This window comes from Malaclemys terrapin, chromosome 17 (genome assembly GCF_027887155.1).
Source record: "Malaclemys terrapin pileata isolate rMalTer1 chromosome 17, rMalTer1.hap1, whole genome shotgun sequence".
Classification (NCBI taxonomy): domain Eukaryota; kingdom Metazoa; phylum Chordata; order Testudines; family Emydidae; genus Malaclemys; species Malaclemys terrapin.
The window spans coordinates 22841919-22858243 of NC_071521.1; the positions used below are offsets into that span (position 1 = coordinate 22841919).

Here is a 16325-nt window from a genome sequence, read left to right on the forward strand (position 1 = left end):
ATCCATTTAGGCAGCTTCTGGGTTATGGCCTTGCAGTGGCACAGAGGAGGAAGAGGAATGATAGGAATGTCCCATGTGGAGTGTTTGCTCAGAGAATGGAATGTCCCACTCTTAGGGCAAGACTAGTCCAGTTACACAATGACCTGCGTGGCAGGCAGTGCAGGACCACACTACTCCCAGCAGAGCTGCTGGTGAGACTATACTTCCAGAGGCAAAGGGATGGGACAGCCAGCTCCATGCAGGGCACCAGGCAGCTCCATAAGCCAGTACGGGGTGAGCTGCCCAAGACCCTGTCTCTTTTTCACACGTTGGGTGACTTGCTCCTCCAGGGGCACACAGGTAATCATTATGGCTGTCAAATTACTAAAAAAAAATAATCTCAATTAATCAAGTTTTTATTACGCTGTTAAAAAATAGAATACTTTATTGTAAGTATTTGGACTTTACTTAACTGGCAAATTTCTGTTTCCCTTATACATTGTAATATTCTTTACAATGTGCCAAGTACCCACTTGTTTTGCACTTGTGTTGGCACACAGAACTCTATGTTCTCTTTTGTTAACAATATTTTTTATCTCAGAAGTTTGCCTTTTTGCCTCCAGTCTAGCTCCTGAAACTGTCTGGAGAGACTGCGTCAACACGGCCTGAATGTGAAGTTTGGGGAGCACGTTTTTGACTCGCTGTCCATTGAATTCCTGGGTTTATCCTATCCCACTGGCACTTCCCAGATAGAGCGACACGACTCCCCTCTAGTGAGGCATTTTTGGTTGCCTTAAAACCTATCACCTAGCCTCCCATTACTTCTGATGGCCCCGAATATGAGTCATGATACAAACTTAGGTTGACACCCGTGATTTGTGCAATTGCATTAAAATACCACACCACAAACCCCTTAGCCTTCTGCTGGCCCTGGGTAGCCATCAACTTGGATTTCATTGTTGAACTCCCCGTGTCCAGTGGCCACATGGTAATCTTGACTGTTGTGGGACCTGAGAACCAGCTGCCCATGGTGACACACCAACGTCATGATCACCTTTCATAAAAACCACCCAGACAAGTCCAGCCCAGCAATGCCCAAGGAGTGCCCCGACAGGGGGGTAGGGTGACCAGATGTCCCGATTTTATAGGGACAGTCCTGATATTTGGGGCTTTTTCTTATATAGGCGCCTATTACCCTCCCACCCCCTGTCCTGATTTTTCACACTTGCTATCTGGTCACCCTACGGGGGATGATGTGAAGTTCTGCTGGGATGGGACTGGAACCCAAGTTTGTGGGATGCCCCAGCCTCCCTTATAGGGCTGCATGCATTACCTCATAGATCCTGTGGATATAAATGCCACAGATAGTACTGCCTCGAAAGGCTAGACTGACAGCTTCCCTTGTGGTCCCTGATCAGTCCAGGTGCCCTATTGAAGCCTAGAAGGAGTTCCAGGAAGTATCTATGCAGCAAGGTGGACTCCCCTGCCAGCTATAATGATGGACCTGCCTCTTGGCTCGATATCAGATTCCTGACCCTGGCTCTGACCTTCGGCATTGATCCTGGCCTCTGCTTGCCACTGTTCTGACCACTATGCCTGACTGCCCAAGCCCCAGTTGCGACAATGGGTCATTGCAGAATATTAGCTTGGTGTTGCTTTCCAGCACTTCGGGAAATTGCTCATGAAGAACTTTGCAGTAATTCTTAAAGCTGATTACCTTGCTGGTAGAACCAGTGTCGAGTTGACATCTGAATGCCTGAGCTGGAACCCTAAGTGAAATTTCAAGTTTTAGTTGTGCAAACCACCTTTTTCCTTTTGCTTGTCACAGTCTCGGCCCGGTAGGTTGTGTTGATGGCAAATCTGCCTCAGGAGGTGGCACTGAACGCCCCGCTTGGGTACATTGTAGGACTGTTTCTGTTGCTGCTTTCATATTCTTGCAAAATGATTTCTTATGGCAATAAGCACATGTTATGCTGGATTCTGGAGATTTGTCTTGTTCGTGTTTTCTTCAGCCAGCTCTTCTCCTTGTCTCCAGCTACTACATTGTATGGAAAGATAGCTTAAAAACATGAAATACTTTCCTAATGTTATTTTGCCATGTAAACAATTGATGTAGCTGCCACATGACTGTTATGTGGTCACAAAAATAAAGGGAGGTAATCTGTGGGACAGCAATGGAAGGGTAAAGGGTCCATGAGATAATCTCTCTAACTAATAATAATAATAATGCCTAGCTTTTATATAGTGCTTTTCATCAGTAGATCTCAAACTGCTTCACAATCTTTAATGTATTTATCCTCACAACACCCCCGTGAAGTAGGCATGTATTATTAATTATTATTAAGATGTGGCCCACACTGTTAAATAGATTAGGAACCCCTTCTCAAGCTAAAAGAACAGCCTAATTTGCATACAGATCAATATCATTCAAATCTAGGACATATGCTAATAGTAAGTAATTTATAATTTTTTTTTTTTTACAAAAATCAGCCTCATTGTTTGGCATGGCGATGCATGCTGTGTACACACCACATGGCCTGACATGTGTTGTATAAAGTCATCATGGTATGGCATGTGCTGTACTGACGTCTGTCTGGCCAAAAGAGAAACTGAACAAAACCTTTCAGATCAGTTCAAAATGAAATATTACAGTTTGGGTCAAACTAACCCAAAATGAAATATTTCATTTTGACTTTCCTGACAGAAAATCAAAGTTTTCCGCAAAATCAAAATTTTCCTGTGGAAAATTTCTGTTTTATGGAAACTACATTTTCTATCAGAAAATCATTCCAATGGAAAATTCCCAACCAGCGCTGGTTATAGTGGGATCTTATTTTGTTTATTTATTTATTTTAGTGCAACGGTCCTGGGAAGGTCATATTCATTCATACCACACATATCTATCTGCAACCTTAGCTTCCCCTTCACAAAGTGATGTGGGGATGGAAGGTAGAACTGGAAATATAAAATTGGGAGGCATTCACTTTTATTAGCCCTATTTTTCAGATGAGGAAAATGCCACACACAGGCTTTGAGAGACTTGCCCCATTTGCATAGATACAGGCAGGCTGTTGCAGAGGGTAGGTGTGACAAAGAGGGACTGTTCTTAATGTTTTCCTCAGTTTCCCCTATGCAGTTCTTAAGTATCTAGGTGGTGGGATAAGGGTGTATGGTTGCTGCAGAGCAAAGGGCCAGTGTACATAAATGCCCGACACTCTGTCTCCTAGCAACTGATGGCCTGGGCCCCTCCTCTGCAAAGGTGGCAACTGAAGGTGTTGGAGACAAAGGGATCAGGTGACCTCCTGGCCTGGGAAAGAGACAAAGCCCAGAGAAGGAGGGGCTGGATGGGGGTTGGAGTTTGGAGCTAGCTGGGGACTGGAAGGGAGGGCAGACGGGGGTCTGCCTCACTGGGCCCCAGAATGGACCCGGCGGAAGGGGCCCGTTCGCTGGACCTACAAGCTCTGTTTTAGACCGTGTTCCTGTTGTCTAATAAACCTCTGTTTTACTGGCTGGCTGAGAGTCACGTCTGACTGCGAAGTGGGGGGTGCAGAACCCTTTGGCTTCCCCAGGACCCCGCCTGGGCGGACTCGCTGTGGGAAGCGCACGGAGGGGCATATGCTGAATGCTCTCAGGAGAGACCCAGGAGGTGAAGCCGTGTGAGCTTCTTGCCATGAAGACAGTCTGCTCCAAAGGAGAGGAGGCTCCCCAAAGTCCTGACTGGCTTTGTGGGGAGCAGTTCCAGAGCATCGCCCGGGGACTCCGTGACAGTAGGAGATTCAGAGAAGAACGTTCTTGCACCCACTATGGAAAAATTGTGTGGAAAGGCAAGAGAAGAAGCTAGATCTTGGTGTATGGATGGCACAGGTACAGGAGTCAAGAAAGGGAAGCTGTATAAGGATCTGAAAATGTGGGTATTATTATCTGCTACAAGCCCGCCCACATGTCCTATTATCATGCCCTTTCACACAACACATAATTAGAATGTGGCACAACTGCCACAGGATATCATCAAAGCCAAGAATTTAGCAAGATTCAGAGTCTGAGCATTTGCAGGGATAACAAGAATATCCAGAGTTACATAATTATTTTAAACTTACATATCCCTTCCAAACATTTTTGCTAGCACTAACCATTATAATTATAACAATCTCTAGCCTTTAGGGATTAGGATGAGACCTTTGTGGGGGGACAGATTATTTTACATCAGCCCATCAATGCGGTTTCTTGCACCTTCCTCTGCAGCAGCCGGTGCTGGCAATTGTCATAGAAAGATTACTGGGCTACATGGACCACACGCCCAGTCCAGGTTGGCACTTCCTATGCTCTGCTGATAGTAGCGGATCTGAGGAGATTTGGTACTGAGGCAGGGACTCAGCAACACTGATAGTAGCTATTGTCTGCCATGAGGGCATCCTGCTAGCGCCACAGAAATGAAGAGCAAGCTCCATCAGACACAAAGGAGGTATCCATAGGAAGTACCCAGCCTGCCATAGGACGAGTCCAGCCTGCAGAAGGACAGCAGCTCTGCAATGAGGCAAGAAAGCAGTAGAAGTGATGGAGAGGCACAAGGTCCTATGACATCAGCGAAGGAGTTGTTTGAAGTGACCTCACACAGGCCTGCACCATGACCTCCACAGCAGGGTCTCAGTGTTTTCTCTCTGAGTGGAATTGGTGTCAAACACTTGAGCCACAAGGAAGAAACCTTTGGGTGATATTTCTCCTTTCATGGGACTGGAGTTTCTTCTTGCTAAGGGACAGACCTCTGCAGGTAAGGACTTCACTTAGGATTCCGGAGCCTAAGAAATGGGATTAATTCCTTCCTGGAGCCTGGATAATTTTCACTCTTGTGTTTGAAGAAACTGTTTGCTGCTTCTTTGTGTGTCTTTCTGCCCACAGCTAGCTGTTGGTCCCATAGTGTAATAGTTAGGATTCTGGACTTTGAAATCAGTGATTTAGTGTGCGCTAGTCTATGAAGCTGGGGATTGGAAGCTAGAAGACACAAGGTCTGTGAGAACCTCAAAATCCCTTTCACACACGTAGCAAACTTAGGCTTTGTCTACACTACACTACACTTTTGTCAGTAAAGGGTGTGAAAAAAACACACTGGAGGGCGCTCTGACCACATAGGTGCTGGAACTAGCAGTATTTCTGCAACTCCTGACATGAAGTGGTTTCCTTTATATACAGGGTTTATATTTTGGTTCAATGGCTTTCAGTACCAACACTATACAAATTGTTCCAGCACCATTGTCTGACCAGGCCCCAGCCTCTCACAGCAGTGTCTGGAAGGAGCTCTGACCAGGCCCTGACCCTTCACAGGGGTGAGCTCTGACTGGGCCCCGGCCCCTCACAGCAGTGTCTGGAGGGAGCTCTGACTGGGCCCTGACCCCTCACAGGGGTGAGTTCTGACCAGGCCCCAGCCCCTCACAGGGGTGTGTGGAGGGAGCTCTGACCGGGTCCCGGCCCCTCACGGGGGTGAGCTCTGACCAGGCCTCAGCCCCTCACAGGGGTGTGTGAAGGGAGCTCTGACCGGGTCCCGGCCCCTCACAGGGGTGTCTGGAGGGAGCTCTGACCTGGCCCCAGCCCCTCACAGGGGTGAGCTCTGACTGGGCCCCGGCCCCTTACAGGGGTGTCTGGAGGGAGCTCTGACTGGAGAAGAATATACTGTAGGGAACAATCCCACTTTGGCAGGGAGACGGACTGGATGATCTAATATGTCTATTCCTAGGCATGTTTCTGTGATTCTTTGTAGAGTCCACAGCTGAGGCCGTTAGGCAGTTCCTTGGAACAACTGTTTGCAGAAATTCCAGAAATAGTTTTTAAGAAAAAAGTATTGTAACTTTTTTTACAACAAAAAGAAAGATGGGAAGAATTTGCATAGCGGCCCCTGAGGGAACATGCTCAACAACTGGCTGTTTTCATTGACTCATGTCCTTTTTTTGGGCCTATTTATATTTTCAGTTCCCAGATTAATACATTCCTAGGGAGAGGAAAGACAAGGATATTTGTGTGTTATGTAAAGCGATTGTGTTCACATTTCCAGTGCCCCACACTGGAATGAGATAGTGTTATTTTTCTTTTACTAACCTTGCTATTTTAAGTATCATTCTCAGTTTTTATGCTGATCTAACACTTCATCTTAACACAAACACTCTTCTAGCTTGTAAGAGCTTGATTCACAAAAGGACTTAGGTGCCTAAATGCCACTTTAGCTGCCAAAACCCCCAAATCATCCCCCACTTGGATTCACAAAAGCCCCTCTCAGTTGCTACCAAATCCTGTCGGTACCTAAACTCCCTAGGCACCTACCTTTTTGTAGTCAAAGTTCCCTAGACACCTGTTTTTCCCTCTGAGGATGCCAAGGCAGCCCCACACCAAGCACCCAGACACTTAAGTCCTAGAGCAGGGTGACCAACCTGAGCCTGAGAAGGAGCCAGAATTTACCAATGTGCATTGCCAAAGAGCCACAGTAACACATCAACAGCCCCTGTCAGCTCCCCCCCCCTGCCCCCAGTGTCTCCCACCCACCAGCAACACCGCCGATAAGCACCAAACCCTCCATCCCCGCGCCTCCTGCCCGCCATGATCAGCTGTTTTGTAGTGTACAGGAGGCTCAGGGGAGGGAGATGGAGGAGCAAGACTCAGGGGAAGTGGTGGAGGCCTTGGGGGGAAGGAGTGGAGTGGGGCTGGGGCCTGGGGCAGAGCCAGGGGTTGAGCAGTGAGCAACCTGTAGCAAACTGGAAAGTTGGCGCCTGTAGCTCCAGCCCCGGAGTTGGCGCCTATACAAGGAGCCGCATATTAACCTCTGAAGAGCCGCATGTGGCTCCCGAGTCACAGGTTGGCCACCCCTGGCCTAGAGCAATGCACTAAGGGGGAGAAGATAGGTGTTCCTCTACCTAACTTCCCTGTAGGGTCCAGTCCAGTAAGTGTGCTCAGAGCTCACCTCCTGGATCGGGCCCCTATAGACAAGCTTCAAAAAAAAAAATAAATTTGGGGACTGAGAGAGAGGAGGATCTCCACCATAATTTTAGCCCAGTGGTTTAGATACTCATATGGAATGTGGGAGACCCCTGGTTCAAGTTCCCCTTCCACCTGAAGGGGAAAAGAGATTTGAACAGGGATCTTAGGTGAGTGGCTGAACCACTGGGCTACAGGATATTCACATGTGGTGTTGCCTCTGTCTTGCCTCTTGAAGCTATTCCACTGTGGAGCAAGCAAGCAAACATGAGAATGACTTTGTAACCTGATGGTTAGAGCACGCACATGGGAGGTATGGGACTTAGGATCCAGTCCCCCTACTCCAGTGACTTTACTTCTTGCAAAAATGGTGCAGGTACTTTATCTGGAGAAAGGGTTTGCAGCTGAGTATCCCAAAGGAGGCACCTTCCTGTAGCCTCCTAGGATGCTGGCTTTTGTGAATCCCATTCTGAGGTACCTCTCTCTTTCCATTCACTGTATAGGGAGCTGAGGTGCCTAATTCTGGCTTTGTGAATTGCAGTAATTCTCTAGGCACCTAAAAGTGGAGTGTCACCATGCCTACGTTTCTTTGTGAATCTAGCCTCGGAAATTTGCAGCATGGTGCGCAAAGAGAGTCGTTATTCACACAGTAAAATCCTCTTGTCTTTTACCCCTCAAATCAAGACAGTTTACATATACTACCAAGAAAAACAAACCCAGGAATTCTTTTAAAAATTGTATTTTTATAAACATTTTGAAGCCAGAACTTTGCATCACATAGTTGACTTTCAGGGCTAGATTCTCAATTGTTGTAAATTGCCATAGGCCACGACTTCAATACAGCTATGCCAATTTATGCCTGCTGAGGAGCCAACCCTTTGCACAATAACTGTCCCCCTGCAAAAACGGGTAGTTGTGAATTTGAGGCAGGGTGAAATGTTCATTTCCTTGCTATTGGTGAAATCAGCTTTTCATAGTGAAAACTCATTCATTTATTATTATTAATTCCTGGTTGTGCACATCCCTCAGCTGAGTTTCTGCATTATGGTTAGCCTTGGAAGGTTTAGATTTTCATTGGTAAATGTCAGTAACACACACGCACACAAACACATGATTTCACCAACACACACAAACTGATGAAAAAAAATTTCCGTTGCTGATAATTGAAATTTACAGATAGGCAAAGAAAAAAAAATGCTGCTTGAGAACTTCTTAGAGTCAAAATCCAGTGATTTCGACTTTTGAATGAGACTTGTTACAAATGGACTAGTGAATGCAGAGTAAAAACAGGTATGATTTGTTGACTTAAGGATATTTACTTTGTGTATTGTGATATGATGTTGACAGTTTGTGTCTTAATGGTTTACAAAGTTTTAATTTTTGAATCTCAATGCCTATTGTCATTCAATAATTGTCCGACCTCCCCCCATAACTTTTCACAACTGTGAAAATTTTATCTGTTAAAATGATTAAAAAAAACCCTGAATTCTGCCAAGCCCAATTATAGTATTGCTGTAACCCTTGTCCTCCTTTCACAGCACCTCGACTGTTTGCAAACTGTCTTGTGTGTCGTGTCTGAAAGTCCACTGGGACAGGGGCTGTGCGGGGCTAGCATGCTTCTGGGTGCTATATAATAATGACATTGATGATAATTCTGTCATCTGAGGTCTTTATGAACAGGTTAGAGAATCACCTTTCAGGGATGGCCTGTGTGTATTTGGTTCTGCCTTCGCTCAGGGGGATGGACTTGATACCTCTCAAGGTCCCTTCCAGCCCTGCATTTCTATGATGATGATTTGTTAAGCACCAACTATGTGTCTTCTGCTGTACAAGACACAGAATACAAGAAGTCCGTGTCCCAAAGAGCTCACACACTAAGGAAAATGGAGACGTTCTGACCTAAGGCAAAATGACATATCCCCCTATGCAGAGCCCTTCAGAAAACCACACAAAGCCAAGCAGTAGAGAAGATCTTAGCCATTAGTAACCCACAGGATTTCTGGCATGCTCAGACATCCTGGTTTGGTATCTGATGATGGTAGTACTTACAGGTTTTGTTTCTGTCATTATTATTAGTTATTATTAGTATACCAGAGAGCCTAGGCACCCTCGTCATGGACCTGTTGTGCTAGGCACTGTGCAAATACTGAGCAAAAAGATGGTCTCTGTCCCAAACTGCATAAGACAAGAGCAAACAGATAGATACAGACAGACAGATGGGAGAGTACATGCAAACTGTGAGATAATGTTGACCCAAAACAGACAGAGACAAAACAGGCTGCCCCCTAAAACAGAGAGGCAAACTCAGGGGAGGGATACCTGAACTGCCCAGCAATTGATAGCCTGCTGGGCAGCTGCCACACAGGGAACTTAGGGGAGCTGATAGGGGGGCTGCCGGTCCACCCTGGTTCCAAGCCCCCACCAGCTAGCTCTTCCTGCAAGCAGCGGACAAAGCAGGAGGCTGCCAAACAACGTTATCAGGGAGCATTGCGCAACTTTAAATGAGCATGTTCTCTAATTCATCAGCAACGTCACAACGAAACATTAACCGGGATGACGTTAAGTGAGGAGTTACTGTACAGTTTTCAATATACCAAAGCATCACAATCCTTGCCCGAGTGTCTTCCATATAGACCACCTCTCAAAAATTGGAGTAATAATGTACTGTGACCATCTAGTTCCTGTCACTAAAAGTGAACAGATCTCTCACCAGCTTTTTGCAGGGTTGGGTCAGGATTTCATGAGGCAGTAGAGATTCCTTCTGTTGATCACGATACTCTTTACACATCTTGCTCTGTTCCATGTGTGCTCTCCATTGGAGATTCACACCTGGCCAGTAGATACACTCCCTCACTCCGTCTCATGATGCCAACTCTTAAATCTTCTGGGATTACTTATTATTTGTTTGGTGGATTTCTTATCAACAGCCTGCATTGGCTCAGAATGACTAGTGCTTGGTCACATGTAATATTGCTGCTTATCAGTTTCTGGGATTACATTGCAACTCGCTTCACAAACCATGTGGAATCAAATTGGTCACACAGTTGCAAGTATGGCAGTTGAATGGCTGGCAATGCATGCATATTGGGAGTCTCTGGATCTTATGAAGTCACACGGCACATATACTCATCTCCATAGGAAGTTTCTGTTCTCAATCACTGCATCTGCTGCTGCTTTTTTTTCTTCCTGGAGTAGCTGTGATATTGGCACACAAAGTAATTCTGTTTCTGACACTGCTTGCATTGTTGCCCATAGACTGGCCATTTTTCTTTCCGCCTTTCATGTTGCTTTCCACAGTATATCCACTGGACAGTGAGGCCTGCATTATCGATCAGTCTGTCCCTGCCCTCTTTCCTAAGTTTCTTTAGCTTAAGCCTGTGAACTTGTTCGGCACAATTGTTTTGATCCTTTCCCTGGACAGTTCATCTACCCTTGCTATTTGGAGGCATCTCTCTAGGGTTAGATTTATTTCTCTCAACAATCTATAAAGTTTACTTATAAACAATAAGTAAACTGGAATCACATGTCCCACAAATGATCATGTCTGTAATCAGAGAATCTTTAATATCTTGGAAGTTCCATGTGGACGCCAAAGTTCCCAGCTCTGTAATATAAGTATCTATTCCCTCTTCTACTTCTTAGTTTTGGCTAAAATAAACCGTATCTCTCTACAGTTTGATTCTGTCTGGGGTCACAGTACTCAACATATTTATCAGCTGTTCCAGTGTTTTGGGTATTATTTCTGGCAACAGTGACTCACTCACTTCTCATTCTTTCATCTGAATGAAAGATTAAAAAAGCTTTACCATCCTTTTCTTCCCTTTATCCCTCTGGATTAGATCTGTAGGCAGACTTAATTCTTGCTTCTGCAGTTTCCATGCTTGGGCAGTTTTTTTGTCTGGAAATCACTCTTTGTCTCAATGTTTCTTTGTACACCTCTACCCCGATATAACGCTGGCCTCGGGAGCCAAAAAATCTTACCGCGTTATAGGTGAAACTGCTGTGGATGTCACTAGTTGTGACTGCTGCCGCCATGGTTCATGTACTATGCACTGGTTAATAAGACAAGAGAGGATTACATGTTTCTAAAACTAAACTGGCTCTTTATTAAGAGAACGATTTACAGAGGGGCTGTAGTAGCCAGGTGTACGCAGACTGACATCTGGTGCCTTCTCCAAACTCTTCCCTCTTGCAATCTGTGCTCCTCCCTCCAAGTTTCGTACAGGTTGTTACAGTACGTTGTTCCAATGGCTAATTACCATCACTGTTAAGAGTGTGCACCTTATTTCCAGCTTGAATTTGTCTAGTTTCAGCTTCCAGCCAGTGGATCTTATTATGCTCTTGTCTGGTAGAATAAAGATCCCTCTACCTTCAGAAATCACCCAATGGAGATGCTTATAGTCTGTGACCAAGTGATTTCTTACCCTTCTTTAGAATAAATGAATTAGTCTGAGCTCCTTACGTCTCTTATTGTAGGGCAGGATTCCAGACCTCAAAACATTTCCTGAACCCTTTCTAATTTGTCAGCTGGTTACTGAGTTTCCACTGGCACACACACACAAGCAGCCCCCAAAAAGGTGTGGTTCCATCTATGTGGGAACAACGCCAGGGTCAGGAAGTAATTCTGGGAAGAAAGCATGGGCATGCCTGCTTCTCTTGCATTCCCCTCAACTTCAGACTAGAAGTGCATAGCTACCCTTCTTGGACCCACTGTTATTTACTGACCATTATCAGTATTATTGCAATGCTGTATCGGTTTAATTCAACCCCCACCTCATCCAAATCCTGCTGACTAAATACTGCAGCATGCTGTTCCAGCTTGCTTGAAATGAGTCCATTTTGTGACCACTGGTTTCATTCACTTGCAGTGCCTCCATTAACTACTTCATATCCCAGAGCTCCTTGGAGCCTTCCTGTTTCTTTCCCCCCATCACTTCCCGTTCCCCTATATTCAGAACTAGGAGGCTCCCCTGGCTTATTGTGACTTTTTAAAATATGAGTTTCTAGGGCCAGATTTGTAAAGGTATTTAGGTGGCTAAAGATGCCGATAGGGACCTAGTGGGATTTTCAGGCACCTAATACCTTTAAAACCCTGACTCGTCAGCAGGACTGCTCCCTTTTTTGTGATTCCAAAAGAGAATGCCACTAGCAGGCCAGACCTTCCCAGGGATGTCTCCATCATGCCCTTTGCTCTAGCATTATTTACCATAACTACCATGTGGGTAGGATTTGCTTCCATCCTTCAAGAAGTGGTGACATCCTTAGCCAGAGTTTCTGAGATCTCTCCCTGGATGCTTCTTTACAGGTGGTCACCCCCAAATCAGTTCAGAACTGTGCCAAGAAACATTCCCTCACTCTGCAGCCAGCAGAGTAACTCTGTCACAATATTGTTATCCAAACAAAACAAAGAGGTATAAACAGCTGTTTTCCTTGTAACTCTAATAGGAAATCTATGATATCACCGTATTCTCATTTCAATGGAGGCTGTTGGGTTTCCTTGGTATATGTTATGAGGATGTTTCTTCTTCTTTGGTACACAGACTCTGTGTATAAACTGCAGCTTAGTCCAGAAGAGAAAATGATCCATGGCTACTTGTTACCCCGCTCCTGTCCTGAAGGGCTTAGAACAGCCCTGGGAGAGGGCTGTGGCAGGGGAAAAGCTGGGCTGATTGGGAAAGCAGTCATAGCTGTAGCCAGTACAATCAGGGCCCAGCTGGCCCTTATAAGAGCCAGAAGGAGAAACACACACTCTCTCTAGCTCCCTGGCTGCCTGGGAAGCTGAGGAGGGTACCTAGGGTGGAGCAGTGCTGGGGAAGGGCAGAGGGAGCTGGGGAGCTCCAGCCTAGCAAAGCCCCAGGCTCCAGGCCGAGTTAAGGGCCCACAAAAGGGTACTAGGGCTGCAGAGGGGCAGCCCAGGAATAGGCAGAGGCAGCTGGTCCTAACCCCTTGCCAGTGATGAGTGATGTCTGCCCCAGTGAGCGGGGGCTAAATGGAGACTGGCAGTAGCCACTGAGGCAAGGTGAGGATAGGGAGTTAGGGGTTCCCCTGGGAGGGGAGACCCAGAGTGAGGGGGTACTGTAGTGGGCAGAACCTCTGGGCAAAGGGCACCCGGATCTGGGAAGGACACGGGGCCAGCGGCAGGCGAGACATCGCCTGCAGGGGTGCTCCGAAGCTGATGAAGAGCTAATTCCCAGGACGACCAGCAGGAGGCGCCACACTGGGGAGTCGTCACTTCACTACACTCCTATCAGCGGGATCTGAGTGGGAATGCTGTTTGTTTGTCATGGTGGGATAGATGTTTGGTTGGGCTGTTGGAGTTCATGGTGTGTGTATGCGGGAGGGGGCGCATAGTTTCCACACAGGCAGGAAACAAATGTAATAACTGCAGCTGGGGTGAACAAAAACTGATTGTTTCCAAAACTAGTTGACAAACTTTGCCTCGCCACATATTGCAAATGCACCTGTGATCTCAAGCAACAAAGCAGGGAAATATAGAAAGGATGCACTTCCCATGGCATCTTTAAAAGGGGCAGCAAAGAGAAATAAGAAAGCAAGACAGGAATACTGTGTGGCCCAGGGCGGAGACAGGGTCCCACAGTTCTGGTGTGGGGGCAAAATGACAGTTGACTGTGGTGCAACAAAGACAGGAGAACTAGTTCTGGGGGAAGCTCTGCCTTACTCTTGGACCTTGTCCAAATCCCTGACAAGGTCATTCAGTTCACCTTGTGTTATGAGGTGTGGTTCAGAGGAGGAGGATGGGAGAAAATGTGGGTCCTGTGACATTGATGGTTCAGGACCAGAAATTTCATTCTCTTCCTCATCTGACTCAAGTGAGAATGATTCTGGTGCATCAGGAACCGGCAGTCCTTCTCCGTGGGTACTGGGCATATAGCTGATGGAATGTTTGGATAATGCACAGTCCATTTTTTCTTCTTTGACACACCTTTCCCAACTGGAGGCACCATGCAGAAGTAGCAATTGCTGGTATGATCTGTTGACTCTCTCCAAATCATTGGCACTGCAAAAGGCATAGATTTCCTTTTCCTGTTCAACCACTGGTGAAGATTTGTTGCACAAGTGTTGCAGCATATGTGTGGGGCTCACCTCTTGCCTGATCTCCAATTTTGCAGCCAAAATAAAGGTGATAGGCTTTCTTAACCATAGTGGTTATACTGCGCTTTTGTGATGCAAAAGTCACTTCACCACAAACATAGCAGAAGTTATCTGCACTGTTCACACAAGTACAAGGCATCTCTGCTCACTTTGGCTAAACAGAAATGTGTCCCTTTGCAAAATCAAACACTGACAAAGAAGAGAGCACGACACTGTATGATTTCTAGAGCTGATATAGGGAAATTTGTTCAGCAGAGTGATGTAAGCTTCGTTATGATTGCATCATCCATGACTTCTAGGAATAACATGATGCAATTCATATCATGTATGACGCAATACAAGCTTCAGATTGCATCATTCATTGTTTTGCCTAAAAAGCAAGTACTGTCCAAACCCAGTCATATATTTATTCATAGATCCAGTCAAAGATGTATTTTAGTCATTTCTGGTTTAAATTGAGATCCCTTCCCTTTATAACTCACTTATCCTCCGCCATTCCCAAGTCAAGGGTCATATATACTGACCCAATAGCATATCTTGAAAACTAGAGCCAATCAACAATTTTAAGCATAATTTTTGTTCTCAGTGACCCAGAATTAGTCAAGTTTGACTACATTTATTTCAGAAGCATTTTGGCTGTAGAGCAGTGTTACCAGAGGTGTATTTTACTGCAGTGTTTCAATGCTGTGCAGGGACCTTAACAATCATGTTCTGTGCATTGTTCCTTGTGCTTCGGCAGATGTGGCCTCGAGGAACACCCCCCACACGCCAGCTGAGCATCTCCGCCAGATAAGAAAAGAGACAAAGCAAAGAAGACATGTTCCGGGAGGTACCGCACTTCTCCAGTGCAGAGAAAAGGGAACACAAGGAGTTGAAGGAAGCCGAAAGTCAAGACAGACAAGAAAATCAGGAGTTTAAGAATGATACTGAGCAGATGATTAAAGTCTTGGAGGACCAACGCAAATGCTGAAGTCCTTAATAATGCTACAAACTGAGCAGATGCGCGCCCTCTCCTGCAGCGCATTCAGAACTCTTTTCCATGCCCCTCTACCCCAAACTCCGCCTGCACAGTCCTTTCCACTTTCCAGGACTTCTCGGTTTCCCCTTCACTCCACCCCCTCAGACAACTTTCAAAATGATAGCTGGACCTACACACAGTCTGAAAGTCTGCCCTTCCCTGGTAACTCCTTTCCCACCAAGCATCTTCGTGTGTGTGTTTGTTTGTTGTGCAATAAAGCAAAAATTTTGAACGGTAACTCATCTTTACTTGTTCCTACAAATTGAGATAGCAGGAACTACCAATAGATACATAGGAAGTTTAATCATTTCATTACTGGAATGTAAGGCCCCAAATTTCACCATTACTTCCTAGGAAAACTACATGTAATGTAACATTGCAGCACCAATCACAGAGATATACATAACTGGTTCTCATTTTCAAAGTGTTGCCTCAAAGCCTCCCTGATTCGAATTGCCCCCCTTTGGGCTCCTCTGACAGCCCTGGTATCTGGCTGCTCAAAATCAGCAGTCAAGCGGTCTGCCTCAACACTCCACCCTGAGCAAACCTTTCACCTTTAGTTTCACAAAGATTATGCAACATACAACACACGGTTATGACCATGGAATATTATCCTCACTGAGGTCTAACCTGCCATAAAGGTATCACCAGCACGCCTTTAATCTGCCAAAGGCACATTCCACTGTCATCCGGCACCTACTCATCCTGTTGTTGAACCGCTTCTTACCGCTGTCCGGATTTCCCGTGTAAGGTATGCTGGGTCTCCCAGGATCACTATGGGCATTTCAACGTCCCCCACTGTAATCTTCTGGTCTGGAAAGAAAGTCCCTGCTTGTAGCTTTCTATACAGGCCGGTGTTCCTGAAAATGCTTGCATCATGCACCTTCCCGGACCACCCCTCATTGATGTCAATGAAATGCCCATGGTGATCCACAAGCACCTGCAACACCATGGAGAAGTACCCCTTCCTATTGATGTACTCCATCGCAAGGTGGTCTGGTGCCAAAATTGGAATATGTGTGCCATCTATCACCCCTCCACAGTTAGGGAAACCCATTTCTGCAAAGCCGTCCACTATTTCACAAAAAGAACAGGAGTACTTGTGGCACCTTAGAGACTAACAAATTTATTAGAGCATAAGCTTTCGTGGGCTACAGCCCACTTCTTCGGATGCATATTTCACACACATTTCTCAGAGTCACGGTCCTTCGTAGTAGGATGCGATGAACTGCCCTGCACGCTTGCATTAATGCAGCTC

The 16325-nt window shown here is 45.9% G+C and overlaps 1 long non-coding RNA gene across 1 annotated transcript; it reads left to right on the top strand.

The window, feature by feature from the left end:
* The first annotated feature begins 208 nt into the window (after positions 1–208).
* LOC128825372 (uncharacterized) lies at positions 209–15305 on the top strand. Its single transcript, XR_008442661.1, has 2 exons — positions 209–339; positions 14789–15305. It is a non-coding gene; the product is annotated as an uncharacterized LOC128825372 (long non-coding RNA).
* Positions 15306–16325: the final 1020 nt, after the last annotated feature.